An 18,836-nucleotide genomic window follows, 5' to 3' on the forward strand; every position below is an offset into this window, starting at 1 on the left:
TCCTATTTGTTGGAAGTGTAGAAACTGGAAAACAAATCATTTTAGAACTGTGTGCATTGCAAGATCCCTTATATTGAAATATATGCCTCTATGTCAATAAATCCATCCGTAAGAGGGGGAGAAGAAAAAAAGGGGATGCTTAGAAATAGGATGATGAATGGTACCATCTATCTTAAACTCTTAATGTGAAAGTTAGAAGCAAACATCTAGCTCTGGATTCACTCCCTCATACATGTGTTGTAATGGAGTTGTGAGGAACTCGGTGCTAGCAGCTTCAGGCCAGTACAGTGAAAACTGCTCCAGTAGAGACCACCACTGAAAGTTCAAAGCTTGTGGTTTCTGTAAAGGTTTTATTTCTGCTTTTGGTCATGGCAGTGGAGTGAAGGCCATTGTGGAGTTAATTTGCCCCAGGAATGATGGGATAACTTGCTGGAGTTTGTAAATCTTATTTTATTTTGATGGTTGTATTTTCTGCAGGGTTATTCTGTTGTTTGGGTGGGTACAGGTATTGGGGGGGAGTGTGTGTTTCTGCCTACAGCCTACCCCCTGCATCACTGGTGTAGCTTCCCTGTGCTTTGAGGAACAAGCCCAGTGATGCGGCTGGACGGTGTCTGTCACTAGGTTCAAGTGGGGATTTCTGCTATACTAGAAATACTTTCTGACATGTGCTTTCCCCTTAAGGCTTTGTTGTCTTTAAACAGCACTTCAAAGAATGGCTTCTCAGCAACTCATACTCAGAGTTGGTTCTTTCTAACTGCTAGTAATGTCTTGTATTGTTGACAGAGTGTGACTAGGAAGAAAACTGCTTACCTGATCAAAGTGTTCTTTCTGTTGTTGTTTTCTTTGAAACTGAAATCAATGTAACCCAAAGATCACAGAGCAGCTCATTTTAAAGGAAGTGTTTAAAACCCGGTTCAGATGACACGTGGTGCATTAAGTTCACTTTGTACTGAGATAGCTAATGAAGGGATGAAAAGATGGCAGACAATTTTAACGAGAGAGAAGAGATTTGTTCCACTCTAGAACTGCCAATCAGTATTCAGGGTGCAATACTGCATATTGATGTGTAATTCTCCAGCTGGATTTCCCTGAAAAGGCAGGTTAGCTGTGTTGTGACTATGGCATTCCAAAGTCAGGCCCTCTTGCTTCCTCCCCTATGTGCTGACAGATGTTTTTAGAAAAGACATGATTTTGGGCAATGAATCAGCTGCAGCAGGTATTTGTTTTGGTAGCTATATACTTCAAAAAACATGCAGTTGTGTGTTTGGCTGTCCCTCCAGGTGTCTGTCAGAAGTTGGCACAGGGTCTTCTGGGTCTCATCCAGTCATAGATAAAGGTGTCCCCAGTCTTGCATTTGGCTTTTGAGACTAAGTTCCATGTTAGAAGTGCTGATATCTTTCTCCAGGAGAGGCTTGGAGGATGTGGCATATGAAATACCAAAGGGTTTTTGGCTGGTAGTAGTTCTTTCTTCTGTGCTGTATAGGGGTTTATTCCTTTAGGGAGGAAAAAGCTGGAATCTTGTCCATTCCCACAGAGCTGGATGGGGAGAGGGAGGTCAGGACGTAGGAGCAGCCTGACACTGATGTCCCCAAAGCCCTGCTTAATGTGGCAGTTGCCCCCTTTGCCATGTAAGAGGGGGTTCCCCCTGCTTGCTCCTGCAGCCGCTTCCCCTGTGCTGTCCATAGAGTCTCCTGGAGAGTCACTTCAGGGGACTGGTGAGGCTACAACTGCCTGTGCCCTAACCCCCAGCAAGGACAGAACCGGTGTGAGGAGACAGGAGTGTCCTCAGCCCGGTGGGCATCTGCATCTTCACACAGTTTGATTTGGAGCTGGTGCAGCTCTGCCTGTAGTTGGTGGCTCAGTGTCCTGGGAGCTGTGGGGGACTTTGGGGCACAGTCACACTGCCCTGGGACCTCAGCATGCAAGAGACCCATGGGGACATATGAGCAGGCTCCCTGTGCTCCTTGCTGTAGGAGATGAAGGGCAGTTCTGCTGAGCAGAAAGCTTTTTTCTGCTGTTAATTTCCTGCTGATTGGCAGGAAGGAGACTTGAGACCTAAAAGTTGATTTTTCTCTTGAAAGTGTTCATATAAATGTCAGCCCACAGCAGTCAGTTGAGATGTGCTGGTCTGGGGACAGCCAGGCCATGGATGTGTAAGTGCTGCAGTGGGAATGACACAGTCAGGCTTCTCAAATCCCTCTTCTTTTTATGTTGGCTTTTGAAGTGACTTTTAATCCTTCAGACATATTGGTCCTTAGGCACTTTTTTCAAAGAGGAAAAAGAACCAAACTCGAGCAGTTTGGGTAATAATAGTACTCAGTGCTTAACAAAGGCTGTGGAATTAATCTTCCTGAGCCAGTAAATTGAAATGAAGTTGTATTGATCTTGGTTGAGGAGCAGGAAAGTGATGTGAAATCAGCTTTCCTCTGGGCATAACGCAGCGGCTCCCTCTGCAGCTCCTTCATGGCCAGTGAAGGTGGCATTGGTGAACCTGTGAAGTCTGGGTTCAAGCTGAGCCCTGCATTGTGGTTCATGGCCTCTGCCCTCCCTGCTGAATCAGATGTTGTCCTCCAGGCTGGTCAGAGCTGCCAAGAAGCAGTGGGAATTGGGTCTCTGTGGTTCTGGGGCAAAGTCTGTTCTGGGATGATGGCTTAGGGATGGGGGGAGACGCTTGTGGTTCCCTGTCGTGCTCCTTCGCACATCCTATCCCACTGGGGTCAGCGAGGTGTTCCACTGTGTCACTGGGCTAGAGCTGTTAGTCTGCCTTCCTGTCACATGGAGAAGCCTTCTGGCCACCCACCCTCTGTTGATTCAAAGGAGACAGAGCAATAGAAATAGAATATAAATAAACAGAGCAATATAAATAACCATGTGCTTCCATAGGAGCCTACTGTTTTTAGCTAAAGCAGAATTGAATGTAAAGTGCTCTAGGCACTGCCGTTGGTTACAGGCAGTTGCTTTGACTCAGATTCACACCAGTATGTGAGTATCTTCAGGAGATCTGTTTGAGGTTTGTATTGGGTGAAAGCAGGAGCAGGGCTGAAAGCGTTAGTTTTGAGTTTCAGAGTGATAGCTCAGCTTAAAAAGATTGTGTTGTGCCATATTCTGGGAAGCAGCCTAAAAGCTGCAAATTTTAGGAAGAGCATTGATTTGCCTGTCTTACAAAATCCAGAGTATCATAGAATCATGGAGTGGTTTGGGTTGGAAGGAGCCTTAAGGCTCATCCAGCTGCAACCCCTGCTATGGGCAGGGACACCTTCCACTAGAGCTGGTTGCTCCAAGCCCTGTCCAACCTGGCCTTGGTCTCCTAGAATTTGTGAATCTCCTGAAGTCTTTGTTGTTTGAGGAATGGGTGGAATAACCAGCATTTCCCATGTGAATTTTCCAACTGCATAGCAAGGCTGTGCATGTGTCAGAGGTCACCTGCATGTTCTTTTCCCCACTGCTTAGTGGAGACTTTCTTTTGGATCGCCAGGACTCCTCAGGTGGAGGAAGGTAGATTGAAAGGTACCATTGTCACACTGTGGCAGGGGTTGGAACTGGATGAGCTTTAAGGTTCCTTTCAAACCCAAACCAGTCTGTGATTCCATTATCTGGGTGCTATGGATTTCTTACACCAGGGTGCATCTGTCATCACTCTGAGGTGCTCTGCGATGTGCCCTTGCTAGCACTGTGTGTGCCAGGTGACTTTGGACACCCAGGTTTGTAGTGACTGAAAACTGCAAATGTGCCTGGGGAGCAGATTTAAGCTCTGCACTCAGCTTAATGTTCTTGGGATTTGTTTGTACCTTTCTCTGCTGTCAGTCGATGCTGCGAGGCTGAGGAGGCTGCTACAGGCACACATTTGATGGACTTGGGAGCCTCTGCTGCATGGAGGCCACAGCAAGCCTGGCGAGCACCAACAAATGTGTCTGTTGCTGGAGGTAACCTCTGATGCAGTTTTGCTGTGGGACAGGGGCTCTGTTCCACTCTGTCCCTCTGCTGTTCCTGAAGCCTAGGGCAGTGTTACTTGTGTGCCCCTGTCATTTGGAAGTTGGTGGGGATGGGTTTGAAAGGGAGCAGGTTACTCCCCCTTCCTGCCTGGACTCCTCCTCTTCCAAGAGCTTCTGGAGCCCATGGGTGTGGGATGGTCAGATGTGAGCTGGGTGGGTGGGCTCGGCATCTGGGAGACTGAGGAGGTGCCACTTTCCCTAGAGCTGTGTCCTCTGTCAGACTAGCTGGGAACCAGTGGAAGGAGGAATTGGGGAGGCAGGAGACACACACCTCTCCATGTCCTGCTCTGCAATTCCCACTTGGTAGAGGTTTGGTTCCCTCTGGAGATCCCTGTCTGAGTCTTTCTCTTCTTAAAGTTTTCACCTTTTAATCTTCACACATGGGCTTAGGGTTTGGTCCATGCCCAGTCTGTTTCTCCCCCACTTCTCAGTAGAACCAAACATCTGCTTTTGTCCCTTACCAGTGGAGCTAAGCATCTGATTTTGTCCCTTATCAGCAGAACTAAGCATCTGCTTCTCCCCCTCATCAGTAGTCAATGCCTTGGCATGTTAGGTACTTAGGACAGACAATACTTTTGTTTAAGCAAAGGAATTCCTTTAACCCCCTTGTACAATTTCTCTGTATTACCCCCCTGTACATTGGTTACCTGTGTATCAGCTGGGGCTCTAGAGAACATGGGCTGACCCATCCTGTGCAAAGCAACATGAGCATCTTTGGTTTGAAATTGGACAGTCAGAAGTTTTTCTGACTTGAGGAACCTTCATCCCCACCAATTCAGTTGCAATCTCAGTGAGGGACAAGTGATGACTTGGTAACTGTTGCCTTCCTAAAGCAGTATCTAATAAATGACTTTCCATTCCAGTCAGTAAAGTGAGCCCTGTGCTCAGAGGAATGACTTTGTTAGTTCTCTAAAGGCAATGAGCTCTGCCTGGCTGGGAGCGGTGAGCAGCTCCAGTGGTGCTTACTCACTGGGCTGCCAAGGGAGGATGTTGCCAGGCTGGGAGAGCACAGGTTGGGGCTGGTGAGAGACACTCAGCAAAACCAACAGCAGTGAGGTGAAAGTGGCTGAGTGGGAGGACATGGAGGTGATTCTTTGAGCTCTTTTGTCTTGCCAGCTAGTTCATAGGATGGGGCTTGTGCTTCCTCTGGTATTCACGCCTTCCCCAGGGACCTGGTTGCCAGAAATGCCCATTCCATCCCAAAGCCTGAGTGTGCATGCGAACCCAGGTGAATTCCTCCTGAATCCCACATTTTCTATTTCATTGTCTTCAAGTTTTAACAATGGAAATACTTCATGAGGATATTGAAATGGCAGCATTAGTGCAGAAGGACTGCTAGAATTTTGGAGACAGTTTTGGAGAAGCTGTGTGCCATGTTAGCGTTAGGTGTAAGCATTGGACACTGGCCATCCTGTGAAGTATACCTTTTGAAATGTTAATTGGGGCTCTTGATGGGCTTTCATCATATCCTGGCTTGAAGGAGCACAGCAAATAGCAGGTTTAATGTGCAAGTTTTGCTGCTTTTCTTGAGAGCAGTTTAATGGCTGGGAAAGAGAATGTACTGCTTGTGTCTTTTGTCTTCCTTTTTTTCATGTATCAGGTAGCAGTGGTGCCTTTAATTCTGCAGTGGTGACTGGACTGGTAGGGAGAGGATTGCCATGCATTTTGTCCCCCTGTCCCTACACAGCAGGTACATCATAAACAGCAAATAGAAAGTGATGGCATTGCCAGAGCAAGGAATTTTGTTCCTGATAATGCACTGCAGACCATTTAATACCGTTCCCCTTCAAAATGACCCACTTGGTATTTCTTAGGAGTAGCAGCAGCCTGTGTCTGGAGTATGGGGCTTAACCAAGGAAGTCAAACAAGTGTCAATGGAACAGTGCAGTAGCTGGGATAAATCACCATGCATGATACATTCCAGGTGCCTCTGCCTCATCATCCCCTAACTGTCATTTGTCACTCTTAAGAGGAAATGTGGAAACAGCAGCCCTAATGATAATGAAAGGTGAAATGGTTCTTCTACTCATGGCAACAACCTGAATGAATGAAACAGCTTTGCAGGGACTGAGCTGAAAAATAGTGTCATTTATTTGCCTAGGCTAGGTATGGGTGGGCAGGTGGTGAGGTCTTGTATTCTCTTCCCTTGTTATTTCCCTTATCATTATTATTGTTGGTGGTAGCAGTAGTGATTTGTGTTACACCTTAGTTACTAAACCGTTCTTGTCTCAACTGGTGGGAGTTACATTCTTTCCATTCTCCTCCCCATCCCTCTGGGAGCAGGGGAAGGAAAGGGTGGGCAGTAAGAGAGCGACTGCCTGATTTAGGGCTGAGCTTAAACCAGGACAGTGTCCCACCTTCCTCCCCTTTGGGCAGCACTGTAGCAAGTGCCTGTTCTGCCCTGAGCACTAAAATGTTTTGCCATAGTTCTGCCCACATTACTCCTGCTGTCACAAATTGAAGGACCAAGGAAGTAACATGGTTTTCTTCCTATCAGGAGTACTAGTGCATAGCTGTGCTGAAGGAGGAGTGTGTGGGGGCATTGGTGGCTGGTGTTCAGTCACTTCTACTCTGTGCTTGTTTAAGACTCCTCAAGCCTTTGATGTACTGAAATGGTTAAATAATTATTTTCTCAGTTTTTTCCACTTTAGGCTGGTCACTTCATTTGTCTTTGTAGCCACCTGGAAGGTGCAACTCATTTGTAAAGAGGGAAATGGTTAGGGGTTCTTGGTTTGGGCTTGGTTTTGATTGATTGTTGTTTGGTGGTGGTTTCGGTGCTGTTGCAGGTTAGAATAGCGTGTGCTGAGCACGGTCCAAGTCTTAAAATGTTCATCTAAAATGCTGATTGCAGCTACACTAATAATATCTACAGCTGTCACACCGTATGCTGCCTTTTTTTGTATATAGATTTTGTCAAGAATGCTGTATTCCTCAAAGAAAGAGATCAGTTCCCTGGCTGAATGTGAGGATACTGAACTGGAAAAAGGGGAACAAGATCAAGATGTGGAGCCACCCATTGTTGGTCCTGTAGATCCAGAGCAGAACAAACTCGATCCTCTGGGGGGTTTGGATGAAGCCACCAAAATATGTTTCTTGGTACTTAATGTTACCTCCTTCGACATTTCTTTGAATTTGCTGGTTGCATAAAATATTTAGCAGTCTATGTGGCTGTTTTTCTTGTAAGTTCACAGAATACGGGTCTATGTTTTCAGTGTATTGTTATCTAAAGGTAATAAATGACATCTGCAGTCATGAACACTACAAAATCATTATGAAGCTTTTTCCTAATTGTTTTTCACTTTTACTAATCAAGATATTAAGTTCATTAATTCTCTACCCATATGATAAATACATGGGAAACTAATATCTAGGTCATTGTTAAAGAAACACATCTTTTTGCTCTGTAATGTCATCTGGTTTTCCTTTTTTGTTCCCTCGCTCAGATGACGCATGATGCGCTCAATGCACCTCTCCGTATTCTTCGAGCCATGTATGAGCTGCAAATGAAAAGAACAGATTCTTTTTTCCTGGAAGTTCAGAAGAGGTATGTGCAGGAGTGGGTCCATCCAGCAGAAAAAACAAGTTATTAGATGTGGGTGATAGCCTAAAATCTAATAGGTGCCAATCAGAAACTGTTCCAAGGCTACAATTTGGTTTTCATGTATGGCAAAGAAAGGAAATAAACTCCTGCTAAGGTGTATTTATGGAACCAAGGCCTCAACCTCTGAAATATGTTGCATGTTCTTTTCAGTATGGTAACTCCCATATGAAGATCTACTATGTCTTTAAATGCTCCTAATGGGGAAAGAATGGACAGCTTATGTGTGGCTTGTGGTAATGAAAGCATGTCCTGGAGCCACCGTGTTCTCACAGAGATGAGCAATTTTAGAACACTTAAAACCTCCAGGGAAGCCAGTTAACGTGATATGATAGAAACAGAGTTTAATGACTCTTTCAAAACCAGAAGGTGGAAAGATTTAATTTCCATTTAATTGCACCAATTTAGTTTGCATTACTTTTAAAACACATTTATGACTTTTGTTTCTTGTTTTGCCTCTTTTAAGGTTTGATGGAGATGTAATTACAACAGATGAGAGGATCTGAACACTGGCTCAGAAGTGGGATCCCAGCAAGCATCTGAGGCTGTAGGAAGAGAGTTCAAAAGCAGTAGATACAGATATGATCATCTTACCCTGTTTGGTATGTGCATCTCCAAAAAGGAGCAGTTGTGAAATAATTTAGGCATTGAAGTAAGTTCAGTCTTGTTTAGTAACTTCAAACCTGAGGTTTTCTCTTTTAATATGTGAAATAATCTGTTGTCAATGTTTCATGCCAAAATGAATAAGCCCGTACAAGAAGCAAGTATTTCTTCCTTAAGGAAATAGGAAAACTTGATTCTCAGGTCAGAGGAACAAACTGTGATTGCACGCTGTGATTTCCTCTCTTTATACAAGAGAGAGAGATTTTGCCTAATTCATGTAACCTTATGTCGTGTTACTGTTTTAGCATATTGTTATCTTGTAGTAATTTCAGCAGAACAAGGAAGCAGAAAGTTAGTCTTGTGAAGTAGACACTGCACTTGCAAGCTTTGGGTTTCCATTCAATAGCATGGTCCCACAGCTGTTTGCTTTCTTTTGGGTGCTTATTCCTTTCCATGTGTTATCACCTGTCTGTCAGTTGCAGAACAAAGCTGTGAAATATCCACCCCTGGAAATTCTCCAAACTTAACTGGTCAAAGCCTTAATTTTGAAGTTGTCTCAGGTTTAAGTTGGATTTGGTCTAAATGATTTCCAAAGCTTCCTGCCAGCTTGCCTCATTCTGTGTCAGAAATAGCATGACACTTGCTTGGCCTCTGTAGGTCAGCTTAAAATAACACTTCTGGTTAGAGTCTGAGCTGCTGTTTCTGCTCGTGTACAGTCATGAATACATCAGTGTATAGTGAGTCCGAGATAAAGTTTCTTTTTGAGGAATCCTGTCCCTGTAGGTGTGTGTGAGATCACACTTTTCCCTTCTTTGATGCTGTGATTTTCAGTATGTAAAAGACAAATGCATTTGTAAACTCAGCTTTCAGTCTGATGGACTGGTCAGTTATCCAGCCATAAGGAAGTAAATTGTCAGGAGCCTATTTTCAAACTGCAATTTCTTTTTTTCAATCAAAACCTGCACGCTGTGAGAAAGCAACAGAAGAAACCAATCCAGTCACCCAGAAACTGATAACCAACACAGAGAGTGAGCTACAGCTTACTTATGCCAAGCAACGTCCCACTAAGAGTTCAATGCTCCCACACAGGGAGCTGGACTCCAGGAGTACAAAGGCTGAGGGACTACGTGCATGGTGTAAATGGGGCAGCTGCTGTTCTTTATGCCAGGCATGTTCTGGCTTCATTTCTAGCTGACTGGCCAGATGATGTGTTGATAAATGAGGAAATCCTAGATCTTAGTGGTCCAGCCCATATGACATACATACTGGACATGCTTATGCAGTCAGAGGAAAAGCAGTTATGGGAAAAAGTAAGTGTGCCACGGAATGGACTCAGTCAGAGATCAATGTGATCAGACAAATGCCATTTATTGCAAAGCATTAACTCCTTATATACTACTGCTTACACACACCTACAGCAATTTGGCATATCATGATTGGATACTTGTCTTGAAGACCCTGAGTGACTAACATATAATTGGTGAAGCACAGGTGTGAGAACTTGACCTCGAACACTTGCCAACAGTCCACAGTTCTCATCAGTCAGTGAATTCCAGCTTCTTCTTATCTTGCTTAGTTAAGCTTCCTCGGGCCTCCCATGGCCTTGCTGTATCCCTTGGAGTTATTCAGAGCTCATGTACCAAATATCCATTCTCCTGTGAGAACTGTCTCCACATCTCCCCCGTTTTAGTTTTACTGAAAGTTTTTTACAATTTCGTGTGTCTGCTCTATCACTGCTTGACTTGTGTAACATAACCACCCACTACTCTAGGTAGCATTATTTCAGTAAGATTAGTCTGATTTGAGGTCACTTGAACCTTTATAACATGTGGCATACCAGTGAATCCTACACACCATGTAACAGGTTGGACTAATGGGGATTTAACAGATGTGCTCAGTGTACTTGTCCATTACCCATGGTCACACATAATAGAACAGATAGTACAAAGATTTCTGTCATTGGTGTTTCTTTATGTTGTTGAGTTCTGGGGCTTTATACTTTTCGCTGGCAGTCAGTATGGTCCTGTCGATAGCTGTACACAGCCGTATCCTTGACCCCATATCAGCAATGGCACTGGGCGTTTGCACTCGTTATCATGTAGGTCTATATATAGAACCAGTGGTTTGGGCAAGGAATTGTCTGTCAGATGTCAGAATTGCTGTATTGCAGAAAGAGAATCAAAACTAGACAAAGAGTTTTGTACAAATTGCGCTTTTTGCTAACTGTCCGTGGAAAAAATCCTGGCATTCACCCTATTTTTTATTTATTTATTTTTTAATCTACTTTCAATACCTACTTTAGATGACCTGACTTGAGCAGAGGATTTGGACTAGATCATATCTCCTACACATGCCAAACACAGGCTGCTGGGCCTGCCCTTTTTCTCCTGGATGGCTCTCTGATAACAGCGGAGGCCATCCCTCACATCAAGGTCTGGCATGACATGTGTCCCCACCGCTCCACACCAGCTGGGTCGCAGCCAGCAGCGGAGCTAAAGGTTCTTCTTGGTGGCAAACACAGAGGTCAACCCAACCAGTCTTGCCCTTGACTGTGGTAGCAGGCATTTGGTCAACATCAGTCCTTGCACCCTGTTGTTGCTGCAGAGTTTCACCTGCTTCATCCAGTAACAAGTCACTACTACAGCAAAGCACACACAGATTTACATTAGCAGTGACTATCACAGAGTGCATCAGCATGTGAAAGATACTGATGGCAGCGAGGGACTAACCAAAGAAATTTCTTACAGTGGAGTTCTCCCACCCTCTTAATTTGTTCCATTACCAGTTTTATAACACTGCCATCATCTTAGAATCTTTCTAGCTTTTGCCTTAGCAGTTTCTAGCAGCTGCTGCAAATTTGCATGCTCGAACATCTCTTTTACAAGTGACAATTCCATACAATACAAGGTATAGGTTCTTATTAGCAACTGGCTGGTAAATACAGGTGGGTTTATACACAAAATCACAACCTCTGATAATTTACAAGCACACATACTCAAGTTGTTACTTTTCAGTTACCCCCAAGTGATGTTTTACAATAATTCGTTTTTCCTCTGTCTCATTCTGCTTGGGGTTTTCAAGGTCAGCTCCTGTAGCTGATGCATCAAGTTCTTCCACTCATCTGTCCAGCTCATGGCAAGGCTTGACAAACTTTGCAGGCAGCCACCATGGACCTCTAGGTAGGAGGACACAAATATACCCCCTCTTCCAGGTTATCAGTTCTTGAGAAGCAGACAGGTTAAAGAGATTCCTTAAAGCAGAAGCATTCTGATACAAACGGGATGTGAAGCAGCTGCAGAAACAGACTGCACATTTTTAACAGTCAAAGGGGTTTGCTCCATCATTACCCACTTTTTTGTTTGTTTTTCTTTCTCTGCCACCCTGATGCTGCTTGGGTGACGGCTGATAGAGCTTGTGGTTGCATTTCCCCTCTCGCTTTTTCAGCCAGCAGTTCTTGTTTCAACCGATCTGTTCCTCCAAGTCTTGGATTCACCCCCAGCTTACAAACTGCCACAGTACATTTTGTTGTTTATTTTTCCCCACTCCTCAGCTCCGGTGTCCATCGCGGCCGTTCCACCGGGGAGCACCGGGAGCCCAATCGAGGGCGGCTTCCTCTGAGCATGGCTACCGGACTCTTATCTAATCATTGATGTTTGTTTTCCAAAGTCACTCACCCTGCTTTGTGCGGCTACAAACGCAGCTGCCGCCTGCTCGGCAGCACCGGCAGCTCCCCGGCTGCTCGGCAGCACCCACAGCTGCTCAGCAGCACCCGCAGCTGCTCGGCAGCACCCGCAGCTGCTCGGCAGCACCCACAGCTGCCTGCCTGCTCAGCAGCACCCACAGCTGCCGCCTGCTCAGCAGCACCCACAGCTGCCTGCCTGCCTGCTCAGCAGCACCCACAGCTGCTCAGCAGCACCCACAGCTGCTTGGCAGCACCCACAGCTGCCCGCCTGCTCAGCAGCACCCACAGCTGCCGCCTGCTCACAACCTCAAACGCTGCCTGCACAGTGGGCAGAAAATCGCGGTCTTGGGACCATTTCAACAGCCTTTGTAAGGCGGCACTATCGTATTCTAGTCCTGTCTTAGAGAGAACATGGAGGAGCTTCATTACCGCCTGTTCCTCTTTGGATAGCGAGTGCCCCATCTCCTCCCCAGCCGCTCACCTGATCAGGGCAAGATTCCCAGTTTTGCAGCTAGCTGTCTTCCTCCAGTGCTGGGGCAGCGCTGATGTCGGCCGGCTCCTGCCCCCTCGTTCTAATCGGACTTCAAACCCTCTGTGAAGGTTACCGATTTGAGGGTCCCTGTTCAGGCGCCACTTGTCGATGCAGGAGTCCAGGACAACACGGAGACGATCAATGTGATCAAGCGATTGCCAAAGTTTATTCGGATACAGTGCTCCTTTTATACCCTCACACTCTTAGGTTTCTTATGTCATGGCCTTGGATACTGAGTTTTGATTGGCTAATCTAGAGGTTACTACAGTTTACAAAGCTAAGCTAATGTTTATAACAAGTTATAATTGTGATTATTGCCTTACTCTAAAAATACAGTGGGAAACTACAACCTTGGCAGAGATCATTCTCTGCACGTCCTCAGTGGAAACTTAGAGAGGCCTAACAAGACAATTGACCTTGCTTATGCCTGCCAAAAATCTTCTTACTTTACAGTTACAAGGTTCAGGGTATCAGGATCGCTCACTATGTGGTCTTGGTTCTTTAAGAATTCCCACACCAGTTCCTTGGGATCTGAGTGGTGAAATGTAGCCCACACAACGTGGAAAGCCAGTAGTCCTGGCATTCAGTAGCAATGTCTTCTAGGATCTAGTCCTCTGTTGAACCAAGACTTCTGAGATGATAGAAGCTGGCACCTAAAAAGACTTATTTCAGGGTAGCTGAAAAACATTCCGTTGCTGGAATGAAAGACCTCTGGACATACCTCAGTACTGAGTCTGATCAAAATACACCTTTTAGAGAAAACCACCATCTGCAGTAAGCGGAGCTGCCTTAATGCTGAACTGATGTTATTGTTCACGCCAGGATAGAGAAGGAAGCAGTAGTAGAAGCATGTCAGCTAGTTATTTTTTCACTCAAACTCCCCCCCGCCATCTTTGCTTACAAAGCATTACTTTTATGAGTCCTCGGGTAGCAGGTACAGAATTAACTTAAAGAACTAATGAATAAACCATGCACTATTTTTTTTCCCAAAAAAGATAAACCTGCTTTTACAAAAGGTAAAAATACTTTTCCTGCTCCTGAGCTTGACAGGAGCAGCCTCAGGTACCAGCTTGCCAGCTTGTAGCCAGTTAAAGTTTTACATCTTGAGTGATGCTCAGTCAGCGTGCATATGGAGACTGCTTTACAGCACTCAGAACGTGTTCTGTTAAATCTCTAGTAAACAGAGATTTCTGCTCATGGCAGAAATGCAGCTAGAAACTCTTGTGCAGTGACTGGACAAGCCACCCCCCCCCAAGAAGCACATGAAGCAAAGCCACTGCCCATCAACCCTGTATAACTGAGACAGCCACAGGTGGAGAATAGACCCCAGATTATCTTGGCCTTTTTGTACCCTAATGCCTTGTTTTTTAAGACAAGGGCAACACTAGCCAAGTAAAAAATGCTTCCATAGTGACTGCTTTTTTCATTATTGAGGACAGATTTTAAGACAGCACATGAATGAAAAAGTACTTAGTCATTTTTATTTTTAAAATCAAGGTTTATTTGAGACAAAACAGAAGCAAACACAGCTTAGCCAGCACAGGTTTCTGGTTAAATTTGTGCATTAGCTGCTGTCTAATATTGGAGTATACTAAGTCAGGGCTTGAAGGGTTTTACAGCATCCCCTAAAGCTCTGTGACTGGTGGAGCTTCTCGCTCAGTCCCCAGATGTTCTTGTGAAACAAGAACTTTAATTATTTGGAATGTTTTAGGTTTTATTTCTATCTTTGACAACCGTGAAATGATAAATAATTTCAAAAAAACAACAGTTCAAGTCTTGGTCGATACTTCCAAGTTTTGACAAAGCCAGCATCTTACATGAGAAATAGTCTGAAAAATGATTATGGACTAACTCTGTGTGATGCTGACTTACCCACAGAAACCAAGCGGCATGTCCTGCAAAATCAGAGTGTTTGATAGAGCTGCTAAATACATAAGCATCACACAAGGTGGCTCTGCCAGATGTTATTTAACCTGAGAGAACAGAAACACACTCACCAACTTTCTAAGCCCTTGCACTTGTCCAACATTTGCTCTTCTAATGGCTCTTTCCCTTCCACAGCCACTTCCCTGCCTTTATACTCCTTTGTGCTCCACTTTCACTCTCCCATCCATCCCTGAAGTCGTTTGCTCTTATGTTTTTGGTTCAAATGAGTTTGTAGCCTCGGTCCCTAGCCTAAAGTTTTAAGGGCTTTTTTTGTGTTTTCATATTCCAGATCAGTAACAATTAAAAATCAATTCAAGTGCTATTTAAAGTGTGAAAGCACAGTCTCCTCAAGGACATAGCAGTTGGTAGGAAACTGATCTAAGCCCATGCAATTGCTCCGTCCACATTCATACAGAAAAATTTATGCTTATTCATATTCCACATTAAAAGATCCAAGTCTTAAACAGATGCAGAATCATAGAATGGGTTGGGTTGGAAAGGACTGTCACCTCTCTAGTTCCAACCCCGCCATCGCAGGAACGCCTCACACTAGATCATGTCGCCCAAGGCTCTGTCCAATCTGGCCTTGAGCACTGCCAGGGATGGAGCATTTACCACTTCTTTGGGCAACCTATGCCAGTGCCTCACCACCCTCACAGTGAAGAAGCTCTTCCTTTTATCTAACCTGAACTCCCCCAGTTTAAGTAACCTCCTTGCCCTGTGATAGAAAAAAATATTTCCCTATTTGCTGATTGTTTCTTCCCTCCATTTCCCATCTCTTCAGCAGATCATCTCTACACCAAGGCTCCAGCCAGGGGTGAGCAAGACAAAACCAGGAGCTTCTCTAGCCTGGGAGGGGGCTAAACCTGGGGATATAACTTGTCTCTGCCGACAGAGGTGAGAGCCCCAACCAATTCTTTGCCACAGGAACTAATTGTAAGAATATATCCAGCTACTTTTCCTCACCTGGACCGATGACTGTTTGCAGCGTTACAAGCATCGCTCCCTCACTGTGCAACAGCCGCAGGCAGGACATCCCAGCAGAATGCTCTAGGACCAACAGTCCCCCCCTTCCTGCTAAGAATGACCACCCCAAAACATGTGAGGACAAACCCACTGCTCTTACACTGACTCAGGGCTCAGACAGTATCAGATTTCTTTAAAAACAGAGTTAATCAGAAGAGAGGCTGACTGCTGGTTTAGAGGTGTCTTTCAATCACAAACCTATGTGCTCTGTGCTCTGCATCCAGACACCCCAAATTGGTCACTTCCCCATCACCAACACCTACTGGTTTACTCAGCACATTCCCAATGGTGACAAGGGGTTCAAAAGAAAGCACCTTTGCTCAATGGCACCACAGTTCATGGGTGGTATGTCTGGAAGATGGAGACATAGAGGAGGGAGAGGAGAAGACAGAGAAAGGCTGGGTGGCAGAGCAGGGGTACGGTTCCCGACTCTGGAGGAGCTGTCACTTCAGGCACACTGCCGCAGCTGTACTGGGATGTTTTATACATCACTTGAGGTAAAATACCTAAATGCAAATACCAAACTTATTTCCTCAGGAAACTCTGTAGGTGGCTTTACCAAACTACAAATATACATTTTTTATACTACAAAGATACATTTTTTTCTTTCTTTGCTCTTTTTATTTTTTGCTTTTCTGAGGGGCAGGAATTGGTCTCTGGCAAGTCACTATTTACACTGGAAGAGATTTTTGCTTGATTTTCAGCAGCTGAACAGTCCTCATTAATCAGTTTAGTAATGAATAGTTCTGTCAGTTCATCCACTTCGTCCTTTTCACCTCTTTCTGTTTCCTTTTGTGGTAATGTATTTGTGCTTGAATCATTATTGCTCACAATCAAACCTGGTTCAGGCTCTTTCACATCTCTTTTTTTATCAGTCTTCTCTTGCTCACAGGTGTCTTCCTTTATTGGCAAGACAGAGAGTTTTTAGATACAATAAGAAGATTCCTATGTTGTGAAGTAAATGCTTTGGACAGCTTGTGGCATTTATAATGCCTTATTATGTTACTTTCGCTTGTAACTACAGATGAACATCCTTTTATCATACATGGATACAGAGTTATGAACCTGCTCGCACATTCCAACAAGGCATCATTTCTAGCCTTTATGGAATACACATGCTTGCCACGTTTCAGTGAATAACCCTGACGTTCTTCAACTTGAATTCCTTTTACATTTTTGTTGTCCAAGTTCAGGTTTTTCTTTAGTGTTGTTTTCCCTGACAGCCTGTTACATGCTTTTCCCAATCTGTTTTTTAGTACTCTCTGTTTGGACTTCAGTGTTTTCTCCTGGTTTGCTTTGCTTGAATTGTTTTCCTGATCTGGTGTCAGTCTCCTCGGTCTTATTAGGTGATCTTTATGCCTGTCATTATGTTCGTTAAAAATATGCCTCAAGAGCTTAGACCTAGTAGCATAAACACAGCCTTCACAGTCACCTCTGAATACGCCATCATCTTCTACTTTGTTTGGCTTTATCTTAATGCCACGATCTGCCTCAAGGTGTACAACATAGTTAAGATAAGCTGTAAATGAGGACTTACACTGAGACTGATTGCAGAAAAACCTTCCCATTTCTGGAGCTGGTTTCATGTTTCCAGTTTGCTCTGGGGTCATGTTATGAAGCTTCATGTAATGTTGTATCAAGCTGGTAACTTTCCTGGAAGATGTAAGAGCAGTCACTCACCTCACACCTGAACTCTCTGACAACAGGTTTGGTTTCCACCTCATCACGTTCCTCTCTGCCTGGCTCATTCTCCTCCTTCACTTCAGCAGAGAAGGCTGGGAGGTCCGATTTGTGCATAGCTTGGTCATGAAGGATTAGGTTTTGCTGTATTGTAACAGCCGTGAAGCAGCCCTGATGGACACATCCATAGGGTCAGTAAGGGCTGTATCTAGTGGGAAACTCCAGAGACTTTGGTACAGGTTTCCTACATTTTCTGTCCTCATTTTCCTTCCTGTACCTCCTAACCTTGTGTAATTTGGCTTCTGCCTGTGTATTACCAAAAGAGACTGCATTCTGTTGCTCTGGTAGAACAGAAATCACTTGGGGCGGTTTTTCCAGTCTTTCGGGAATGTTTTCTGGTAAAAGTTTTTCCAAGACTATTACAGGCTGTATGACTTCCTTTGTCTGAGCTTCTTTGACCAATGGAGCTGCAGTTTTGGGTCCTATTGTTAGTGGATGCAAAGTTCTTATTTCAACAGGCCGTGGGGCTGTGTTTACTGTCTCATTTTGAGATCTTCTGCCAGAAGGCCATTTAATTTTTAATTTCACCATCTCCTCTGTTGTAAAATGATGTACAAGCTGACAGTGTGCTCGGAGATCAGAGTTTCTTGTGAAGGTTTTTGGACAGGTAGCTACAACCCATTTGAATGGGGCATACTTCAGTTGATGCTTCTTAATTTCTAGTATCTGCAGACAGCTGGATGAGGGTTTTATTTTCAGTCAATACAACAGAAACTCCTGGTGCTAGTGTATCTGTTGGAGGACACCGGGAAACAGTCTGGGAGACTGGAATGGGTGGATCCTCATCTAGTTTCAGCTTTTGCAAGCGCTCTGTAATTTCCAATATTTGAGTATCATCCTTGTGAGACATCTCAGACTGAGCAGAGCTACTCTTTGCAGCACCGACATTCCCCACATGCACGGCAAACTGCAGCAGTTTTACACTATGTGCAGAATCTCCTAAAGAAGCCTGTGCGTTATTTATTTGTGAGTTGTGTCCTGAGGCATCAACAGTATCCTGAATTTCAGTTTTCACCTCAAGTGTGTCCGTATTCAAAGCAGTTTTAAGCATTTCCAGAGTTTTTTCAAAGTTCTCCAGCAGTGAGGAAAGAGGAACATGGGGGGAGCACGTACGGGGGTTTTGTGTCAGGTGAAATTCACACGAGATATCAAAGAGCTTTTCAGAAGATCCCATCTGTCCATCAGCTTTGGTCTCAGCTGCCCTCTGCTGGCTCTGTCAGCAGGAAGATGACTTCCCCCAGACTGCTCCAACACACAGCCCTTGGAGTGCAGGGACCCTGCTTGGAAGGACAACCCTGGGTGCCCCCGGCTGCACACCTGGCTGCACAGCCCTGAAACCACCCCCAGGAGAAGGCAGCCATCACATACACCCCTTTGATGGTGCAGTGGGGAATCTGATGCTCCTCCAGCCCCGCCACTGGGAAATTAAAAGGGGGAGCTCACAAGCCCCTGGCAGCCCCAAGGAGCTGTGCCAAGGATTGTTGGTGACCCACACCCGCTGCCTGCAGGCTGCCCTGTAGCCATGTCAGCGGGTGCTCCTACCCATCCCCAACGGACCTTCCCGCACACCCTACTTTGGAGACAGATCTTCTACAGCACTCTGATCTGACAAACCATGGATCCCTCCTCCCCCATTCCTCCTCTTTATTGGTGTTCTTTTTCTTCTCTGGTTTCAGTTGAGGTTTTCTGGTTCTGCCATCTTTCCATGAGCCTGCACTCCATAAATGCAGGTGTACT

The 18,836-nt window shown here is 45.0% G+C and overlaps 1 pseudogene; it reads right to left on the bottom strand.

The window, feature by feature from the left end:
- Window positions 1-17,156, bottom strand: part of LOC117436912 (olfactory receptor 14C36-like) — a 30,589-nt pseudogene extending 13,433 nt beyond the window's left edge.
- Window positions 17,157-18,836: the final 1,680 nt, after the last annotated feature.

The sequence above is a fragment of the Melopsittacus undulatus genome, chromosome 13 (genome assembly GCF_012275295.1).
Source record: "Melopsittacus undulatus isolate bMelUnd1 chromosome 13, bMelUnd1.mat.Z, whole genome shotgun sequence".
In the NCBI taxonomy this organism is placed as follows: domain Eukaryota; kingdom Metazoa; phylum Chordata; class Aves; order Psittaciformes; family Psittaculidae; genus Melopsittacus; species Melopsittacus undulatus.